We start from the raw sequence: 9,725 nt of genomic DNA, 5'->3' as shown, positions 1-9,725 counted from the left end.
CTGCCTGTAAGGAGTTTGTACGTTCTCCCCATGTCTGTGTGGGTTTCCTCCGGGTGCTCCGGTTTCCTCCCACATTCCAAAGACGCACAGGTTAGGAAGTTGTGGGCATGCTATGTTGGTGCCAGAAGCGTGGCGACACTTGCGGGCTGCCCCCCAGAACACTCTACACAAAAGATGCATTTCACTGTGTGTTTCAATGTACATGTTACTAATAAATAAATATCTTATCGAGGTAGTAAAAAGGAAAACAGAATGCAGAATATGGTGTTACAGTACAGAGAAAGTGCAGTGAAGGTAGACAATAAGGTGCAAGGCCATGATGAGGTAGATTGAGAGATGAAGAGTTCTTTATCACTCCTTTCGGGAGTCTGATAACAGCAGAATAGAAGCTGTCCTTGAGCCTTGGGTACGTGTTCTCAAGCTTTAGTATTTTCTGCCCGACAGGAGGGGGGAGAAGAGAAGATCACTGGAGTGGGAGGGGTCTTTGATTATGTTGGCTGCTTTCCGGAGATGGAGTCAATGGAGGGGAAACTGGTTTCTCTGATGGGCTGTGTCCACAAGTCTGCAATTTCTTGCAGTCTTGGGCAGAGCAGTTGCCATACCAAGCCGTGATGCATCCAGATAGAATGCTTTCTACGGAGCATCGATAAAAATTAGCGAGTGTCATTGGGGACATGCTGAATTTCCTTAGCCTCCGAGGAAGTAGAGGCACTGGTGAGCTTTTTTGGCCGTGGCGTCTACATTGATCTCAGGTTAACTTTCCTTTTGTGTTGGTGTCTGGGGAGTATAAGCACACAAGAACATAAATAGGAGCAGGAGGAGGCCATCCAGCCCATCGAGCCTGCTCCACCATTCAGTAAGATCATGGCTGATCTGGCCGTGGACTCAGATCCACCTCCCTGCCTTTTCCCCATAACCCTTAATTCCCCCACTATGCAAAAATCTGTATAACTGTTTCTTAAATATATTTAATGAGGGAGCCTCCACTGCTTCCCTGGGCAGAGAATTCCACAGATTCATTGCTCTCTGGGAAAAGCAGTTTCTCCTCATCTTCATCCTAAATCTATTCCCCTGAATCTTGAGGCTACGACCCCTAGTTCTAGTCTCACCTACCAGTGGAAACAACCTTCCTGCCTCTATCTTGTCTATCCCTTTCATAATTTTATATGTTTCTATAAGATCCCCTTTCATTCTTCTGAATTCCAGTGAGTATAGTCCCAGGTGACTCAATCTCTCCTCATAGGCTAACCCCCTCATCTCCAGAATCAACCTGGTGAACCTCCTCTGCACCACCTCCAAAGCCAGTATATCTTTCCTCAAGTAAGGACACCAGAACTGCACGCAGTACTCCAGGTGCGGACTCACCAGTACCCTGTACAGTTGCAGCATAACCTCCCTGCTCTTAAATTCAATCCCTCCAGCGATGAAGGCCAACATTTCATTTACCTTCTTGATAACCTGTTGCACCTGCAAACCAACCTTCTGCAATTCATGCACAAGCATTCCCAAGTCCCTCTGCACAACAGCATGCTGCAATCTTTCACCATTTAAATAATAATCTGATCTATTTTTCCTTCCAAAGTGGATGACCTCACATTTACCAACATTGTACTCCATCTGCCAGACCCTTGCCCACTCACTTAACCTGTCTATATCTCTCTGCAGACTCTCCGCATCCTCTGCACAATTTGCTTTTCCACTCAATTTAGTGTCATCAGCAAACTTAGATACGCTACACTCGGTCCCCTCTTCCAAATTGTCAGTGTAGATCGTGAACAGTTGAGGGCCCAGCACTGACCCCTGCGGCACCCCGCTCACCACTGATTGCCAACCAGAGAAACACCCATTTATCCCAACTCTCTGCCTTTATTGGTTAACCAATCCTCTATCCATTGCTAATACATTACCTCCAACTCCATGCATCCTTATGGATAAGTCTTTTATGCGGCACCTTATCCAACGCCTGGAAATCCAAGTATACAACATCCACCTGTTCCCCTCTATCCACTGCGCTCATTATATCCTCAAAGATCTCCAGTAAGTTTGTCAAACAGGACCTGCCCTTCCTGAATCCATGCTGTGTCTGCCTGATGGAACCACTTCTATCCAGATGTCTCGCTATTTCTTCCTTAATGATAGCTTCGAGCATTTTCCTGACTACAGACGTTAAGCTAACTGGCCTATAGTTACCTGCCTTTTGCCTACATCCTTTTTTTTTAAACAGATGTGTGACATTCGCTGTCTTCCAATCTGCTGGGACCTGCCCAGAGTCCAGAGAATTTTGGTAAATTATCACAAACACCTTGACTATAACTTCCGCCATTTCTTTCCATCAGGGCCAGGGGACTTGTCTACCTTCAGACCCACTAGTTTGCTCATCACTACCTCTTTAGTGACAGTGAGTGTATCGAGGACCTCACCTCCCATCGCATCCAGAGCGTCTCTCTTTGGCATGTTAGACGTGTCCTCCCCCGTGAAGACCGACACAAAATAGTCGTTCAAGGCCTCGGCCATTTGCACATTACCCAATATTAATTCCTCCTTCTCATCTCCCAAGGGACCTACGTTCACTTTAGCCACCCTTTTCCACTTTATGTAATTATAAAACTTTTACAATCTGGTTTTTATATTTTGTGCTAGTTTACTTTCATAATCTACCTTCCCTTTCCTTATTGCTTGCTTAGTGGTTCTTTGTTGCTTTTTAAAATTTCCCCAGTCTTCTTGTTTCCCACTACTCTTAGTGACATTGTATGCCTGAGCTTTTAGCTTGATGCCTTCTTTTATTTCCTTAGTTATCCAAGGCTGGCTCTCCCCACCCTTACTGCCCATGGTTTTGACTGGAATATACTTTTGTTGAACTCCGTGAAAAATCCCTTTGAAAGTCTTCCACTGTTCCTCAACTGTCCCACCACATAGCCCGTGTTCCCAGTCTACACTAGCCCACTCCTCTCTCATCCCGTTGCAGTGTCCCTTGTTTAGGCATAATACACTGGTTTTAGATCAAACTACTGCACCTGCCATTGTATGAGAAGTTCAACCACACTATGATCACTCTTTCCAAGAGGATCCCGAACTACAAGATGGTTAATTTTACCTGTCTCATTGCACAGGACCAGATCCAAGATAGCATTTTCCCTTGTAGGTTCACTAACATGCTGTTTAGGAAAGCTATCATGAGGAGGACTTCTATGAAGTCCTTCTCAAGACTGCCTCGACCAACTTGATTCGCCCAATCTATGTGCAAGTTAAAGTCCCCCATGACAACTGCCGTTCCATTCTTACGTGCATCAGATATTTCTTGGTTTACTGCCTGTGCCACTGTAATGTTATCATTCGGTGGCCTAGAGACAAGTCCCACCAGAGATTGTTTTCCCTTTACTATTCCTAATCTGCCATTGTATGAGAAGTTCAACCACACTATGATCACTCTTTCCAAGAGGATCCCGAACTACAAGATGGTTAATTTTACCTGTCTCATTGCACAGGACCAGATCCAAGATAGCATTTTCCCTTGTAGGTTCACTAACATGCTGTTTAGGAAAGCTATCATGAGGAGGACTTCTATGAAGTCCTTCTCAAGACTGCCTCGACCAACTTGATTCGCCCAATCTATGTGCAAGTTAAAGTCCCCCATGACAACTGCCGTTCCATTCTTACGTGCATCAGATATTTCTTGGTTTACTGCCTGTGCCACTGTAATGTTATCATTCGGTGGCCTAGAGACAAGTCCCACCAGAGATTGTTTTCCCTTTACTATTCCTAATCTCTACCCAGATGGACTCAACATCCTGTTCCTTAGATCTTATATCGTCTCTCACTATCACCCTGCTCTCATTCTTAATTAAGAGTGCTACCCCACCTCCCTTACCTCCCTGCCTATCCTTCCGTATTACCCGATACTCTTGGATATTAAATTCCCACTCATCTCCACCCATTACGTTTCTGTAATGGCCACTAAATCATACCCCTTTGTACTGATTTGTGCCACAAGTTCACTGACCTTGTTTTGAATACTACGGGCATTCAGATAAAGTGCATGTACGTCGAAACACACAGTGAAATTCATCTTCTGCATCGAGTGTTCTGGGGGCAGCCCACAAGTGTCGCCACGCTTCTGGCGCCAATATAGCACGCCCACAACTTCCTAACCCCTACGTCTTTGGAATGTGGGAGGAAACCGGAGCACCCGGAGGAAACCCACGCAGTCACGGGGAGAATGTACAAACTCCTTACAGACAGCAGCCAGAATTGAACCCGGGTCGCTGGCACTGTAATAGCGTTACGTTAGCCACTATGAATCTAGTAACCTTTGCGTTCTTTGCATTTGACTTTTCTGTACTCCACTCTTACTTTTCTCGTTTCTAACTTTTGCTCTGGTCTCTGCTTATCTCTCTTTCTGCATAGATTCCCATCCCCCTGCCAGATTAGTTTAAACCCTCCCCAACAGCACTAGCAAACAATCCCCCTAGGACGTTGATCCCAGTCCTGCCCAGGTGCAGACCGTCCAGTTTGTACTGGTCCCACCTCCCCCAGAACGAGTTCCAATGCCCCAGGAATCTGAAACCCTCCCTACTGCACCACTGCTCAAGTCACATGTTCATCCTAACTCTGCTGCTGTTCCTAGTCTGACCAGCACCTGGCACAGGGAGTAATCCTGAGATTACTACCTTTGAGATCCTACTTTTTAATCTATCTCCTAACTCCCTAAAGTTGGCTTGTAGGACCTCATCCCGCTTTTTTTCCTGTATTGTTGGTACCTACATGCACCACAACAACTGGCTGTTCACCCTCCCCTTCCAGAATGCCCTGCAGCCGCTCCGAGACGTCCCTGACCCTTGCACCCAGGAGGCAACATACCAACCAGGAGTCCCATTGGCAGCCACAGAAGCTCCTGTCTATTCCTCTTACCATGCTACTCTGCTACTCTTTTTCCTGCCCTCCTGTGCAGCAGAGCCACTCACGGTGCCATGGTCCTGGCTACTGCTGCCTTCCCCTGATGAGCATCTCCCCCAACAGTATCCAAAGTGTTCTGGAGGGAGATGACCGCAGGGGACCCCTGCACTACTTTGCTGCTACAGCTCCGCCTGTTGGTCACCCATTCCCCATCTTTCTCTGGGGCTTTAAACTGCGGTGTGACCAACTCAGTAACCGTGCTGTCCACAACATCCTCAGCCCCGCGGATGCTCCAAAGTGAATCCATGCGCAGCTCCCATGCTGTCATGCGGTCCGTCAGGAGCTGCAGCTGGACATACTTCCTGCACACGTGGTCATCAGGGACACGGGCAGCCTCCCTGAGTTCCCACATTGTGCGGGAGGAGCATGTCACGGGTCTGAGCTCACCTGCCGTGACTAAAGAGCTTTGAGGGAAAATAGACAGAAAAAGTGAATAAGAACCTGCCGTCACCTCACCTGAGTGTTGCTCACCCTCCTCGCTGGAGCCCGGTATCCACAGGTTGGTATCACTCCCAAAATGACTGCTCCAAAATGGCCATGCTGCTTGACCCGAACTTTTTATTAGCTACTACTTAGCCAAACACCTATTAACTAACAATTAGCTGACTCTCCCCTTAAATTCCTGCAAGTGAAACTCACAGGCAAGCAAGGAGACTGACTTCTGTGCGCAAAATGTTTCTGCAAAACCTTTGGTAAGATGAGATATATTTATTAGTCACATGTACATCGAAACACACAGTGAAATGCATCTTTTGCGTAGAGTGTTCTGGGGGCAGCCCGCAAGTGTCGCCACGCTTCCGGCACCAACATAGCATGCCCACAACTTCCTAACCTGTACGTCTTTGGAATGTGGGAGGAAACCGGAGCACCCGGAGGAAACCCACGCACAACAGGGAGAACGTACAAACTCCTTACAGACAGCGGCCGGAATTGAACCCAGGTCGCTGGTGCTGTAATAGCGTTACACTAACCGCTACCGTGCCTGCCCTGATTTTCCAATCACAGTGGCTACTTAAATGGAAGGTTGAGATACTTCTGAACAACTCCCGCGGACTCTGTTAGTTGAGAGAGCAGACAGGACCCCCGTTACCTCTCGTCACTGCTTGGTGTCCCTGCTGGTTTGGTGTTTGAACCCTCGACCTGATTCAGGAGGTGAGAGTGGCACCCCCCACACCCAAGGTCAACCAGGACGGGTGAGACCAGGCTACCATTTGCGATGCACCAAAGTGTTCAGCAATTGGTCAGTGGGTTAGGGGGTAGGTGTACATAGACTGTGTGAGTGCAGCTCAGAGTATCTGGTTATGCCTTAGGCTGAAGGTAGTTTCCTGTCACCAAGGTTGGGCTCAGTAGATAAGAATCACCCAGGTATAGGTGGTTGCGGGCCAAGTGCTGGGAGGTGTGATACAGATGGTGCCCACTGGTCAGCATGGACATGGTGGGCCAAATGGCCTGGTTCCATGATGTATGACTCTGGGAATGTTAAACCAAGTGGTCCTGAGCCCAAGGGTTAGACCTGTCCCTCACTCTACATCATCAGAACAGAGAAAGCCCATTCACCCACTCAGATTATAACTAACTTTAACACCTTATTTACATGCCCCTTGAGACCCTCAAAAGTCAGTGAAGGCACATTGCAAAGTTACTCAGTGACTGACTCAGATATGGTGAGCTTTCCACAGACGGGAGCCGTGAATGTGGCCAATCGGAAGAACGTTTCAATTCCTTGAACTCAGTTGTGGTACGTGAGGGATTGGAAGCTGACTGCACTTGAAGAAATTGTGTCTTGGCAAGGACGTGTTGTCACAGGGAGAGCGTGCAAGCTCCACACAGACAGCACCGGAGGTCAGGATCGAATCCGTGTCTCTGGAGCTGTGATACAGCAGCTCTTGCCCATCTCCTATCTTGTGCCCGCCCCAGCCTCCATCCACACCCCCATTACTCTGCACCTCCCCTTTAGGAGCTCTACGAAGGCAGAACTACAAGAAAAAGTACAGGGAAAATAATAGAAATGGCTGTACAGCCAGTGTGTAGAGAGAAGGGAGGAGCACAAGGTGTTCAATTCGTCTAAATCGATTTATCAACTTAGTTTACAAAAGGTATTCATAATAATAATACACAGAACAGCACAGAAATAGGCCTTTCCCACGATGTTGTCCCGAGCTAAATAAGCTAATAATGCCTAACTAAACTAATCCCTTCTGCCTGCACAATAAGATAAGATTTCTTTATTAGTTGCATGTACATCGAAACACACAGTGAACTGCATCTTTTGCGTAGAGTGTTCTGGGGGCAGCCCGCAAGTGTTGCCATGCTTCCAGCGCCAACATAGCACGCCCACAACTTCCTAACACGTATGTCTGTGTAAAAAACTTGCCCCTCACATCTCCATTGAACTTTCCCCTTCTCACCTTAAATGCATGCCCTCTGATATTTGACATTTCGACCCTGGGAAAAAGATACTGGCTATCTATCTAAGCCTCTCGTAATTCAAAAACAATCCAAAATCAACCTCGCAATCTACACTGCCTAATAAATAAATGTAATGAGATGACTGGCATCGTGTAGGGATTGCAGCATGTGGGAGTTTGTGGAGAGTTTTGAAGAACTTTAGTTCCTATCACTGAACAGTGGAACATACTTAAGGCACATCAGGATAAACACAGCTCAGGGTGTGTGTGTGTGTGTGTGTGTGTGTGTGTGTGTGTGTGTGTGTGTGTGTGTGTGTGTGTGTGTGTGTGTGTGTGTGTGTGTGTGTGTGTGTGTGTGTGTGCCGCTGTCCATCAGGTAACAAGTGAAGTGGAGAAAGCCTGCAGACAAGGGATAGGTTACCTGTGAGGTTAAGAAGAGTTACTACAGTGGTTACCATCCCAAAACGGTGCAGCGGGAAATCGAGAAGAACCAAAATAAAAATGTGGCAGTGATGGGTTTGGTTTGGACATGACTTTGAACCTACAGCAATTTTTGAAAATTCCTCAGACTCTAGGGTCTTCAAAGCGAACTGTGGGTGATGCACATTGAGGTGTAGAGCCCCGGGCTGTGCAGGGCCCCAAGGTGTCAGGACCACATCTACATCTGTGACCATCTCAGGCACTGAGAAATTCCAAACTTTGCAAATGGAATTGATTTATTGTTGTCGCATGTACCGAGGTTCAACATCGATTTCTCTTCCGGTAACCCCTTCCCCCTTCTCTTTCCCCTCCCCCACCCTCATGACCTGCCCATCTATTCGCCACCTCCCATGGTCCACTGCCCTCTCCTACCAGATTCCTTCATCTTCAGCCTCTTCTCCCCATCACCTCTCAGCTTCACCTCCCTCCCCCACCTTCCACCTTCCTCCTCTCACCTGGACTCACCCATCACCTGCCAACCTGTGCTCCTCCCCTGATCTCCTTATTCCGGCTTCTGCCCTCTTCCTCTCCAGTCCTGATGAAGGGTCTCGACCCGAAACCTCGACTGTTTATTTCCCTCCATAGATGCTGAGTGACCTGCTGAGTTCCCCTTGCACTGTGTGTGTGTTGTACAGTGAAAAACTTGTCTTGCATATTATTCATACAGATCAATTCATTACACAGTGCATTGAGGTAGTACAGGGTAAAACAATAACAGAATGCAGAATAAAGTGTCACAGCTACAGAGAAAGTGCAGTGCAGGCAGACAATAGGGTGCAAGGTCATAACGAGGTAGATTGTGAGGTCAAGAGTCTATTTTATCGTACTAGGGAATCATTAAATACTTATAACAGCGGGATAGAAGCTGTCCTTGAGCCTGGTGGTACGTGCTTTCAGGCTTTTGTATCTTCAGCCCGATGGGAGGGCAGAGAAGAGAGAATGTCCGGGGTGGGTGGGGTCTTTGATTATGCTGGCTGCTTTACCAGGGCAGTGAGAAGTGTAGACAGAGTCCATGGAGGGGAGGCTGGTTTCCATGACACGCTGGGCTGTGTCCACAACTCTCTGCGCTTTCTTGCGGTCCCAGGCAGAGCAGTTGCCGTACCAAGTTCCCAGCTATAACTGGGACAATAAATCAAACTGTTGGAGGAACTCAGCGGGTCAGGCAGCATCTGTGGAGGGAAATGGACAGTTGACGTTTTGGGTCTGGACTGGGGATATTTGGGAATGGACTAACATCTCTGTAGCAGCACCCAAGATCCTTGGAAGTGTGTGTTAACCACAGGGTGCAAGTTATCTCCCAGCAGCTGGTGCAGACACAGTTCTGAGGAAGGCCCCGGGTTGATGCCTGGTGTCGCAATCATTAACGTGGGATTGAACGCTGTAGGTCCTGCTTCAGGAGTTAAAAAAGAAGCTCTTACAATTGTGTCGTAATGAAAGAGTTTTGAGTTTTAAAATCTTGGGATTATTAACCGTGTCACAAGTAGATTGTCCAAGAGTTAGATCAACGGTGCTGAGGTCGAGAGGGTTGAGAGCTTCAAGTTCCTAGGAGTGAACATCACCAATAGCCTGTCCTGGTCCAACCACGTAGACGCCACGGCCAAGAAAGCTCACCAGTGCCTCTACTTCCTCAGGAAGCTAAAGAAATTTGGTTTGTCCCCTTTGACTCTCACCAACGTTTACCAATGCATCATAGAAAGCATCCGATCCGGATGCATCACGGCTTGGTACAGCAACTGCTCTGCCCGTTCCTATTTGTGCCTGTCTAAATGCCCCTTAAACATGGTGTTGGATCTGATTCCACCTCCTCCTCTGGCAATGAGTTCCAGATATCAACCACTCTGTGTGTAAAAAAACTTACCCCTCAGATCCCCTTTAAAACTCCTT

General features: G+C 47.6%; 1 protein-coding gene across 1 annotated transcript in view; it reads right to left on the bottom strand.

Annotated features, from left to right (window-relative positions):
• The window catches only part of LOC127569523 (ATP-binding cassette sub-family B member 6-like), a 549,089-nt gene that overhangs the window by 302,143 nt on the left and 237,221 nt on the right, over positions 1-9,725 (bottom strand). The gene's annotated exons all lie outside the window — the stretch shown is intronic.

The sequence above is a fragment of the Pristis pectinata genome, chromosome 1, assembly GCF_009764475.1.
Source record: "Pristis pectinata isolate sPriPec2 chromosome 1, sPriPec2.1.pri, whole genome shotgun sequence".
Classification (NCBI taxonomy): domain Eukaryota; kingdom Metazoa; phylum Chordata; class Chondrichthyes; order Rhinopristiformes; family Pristidae; genus Pristis; species Pristis pectinata.
The sequence above is the reverse complement of the archived record's forward strand: the minus strand, read 5'-3'. Positions and strand labels throughout refer to the sequence as shown.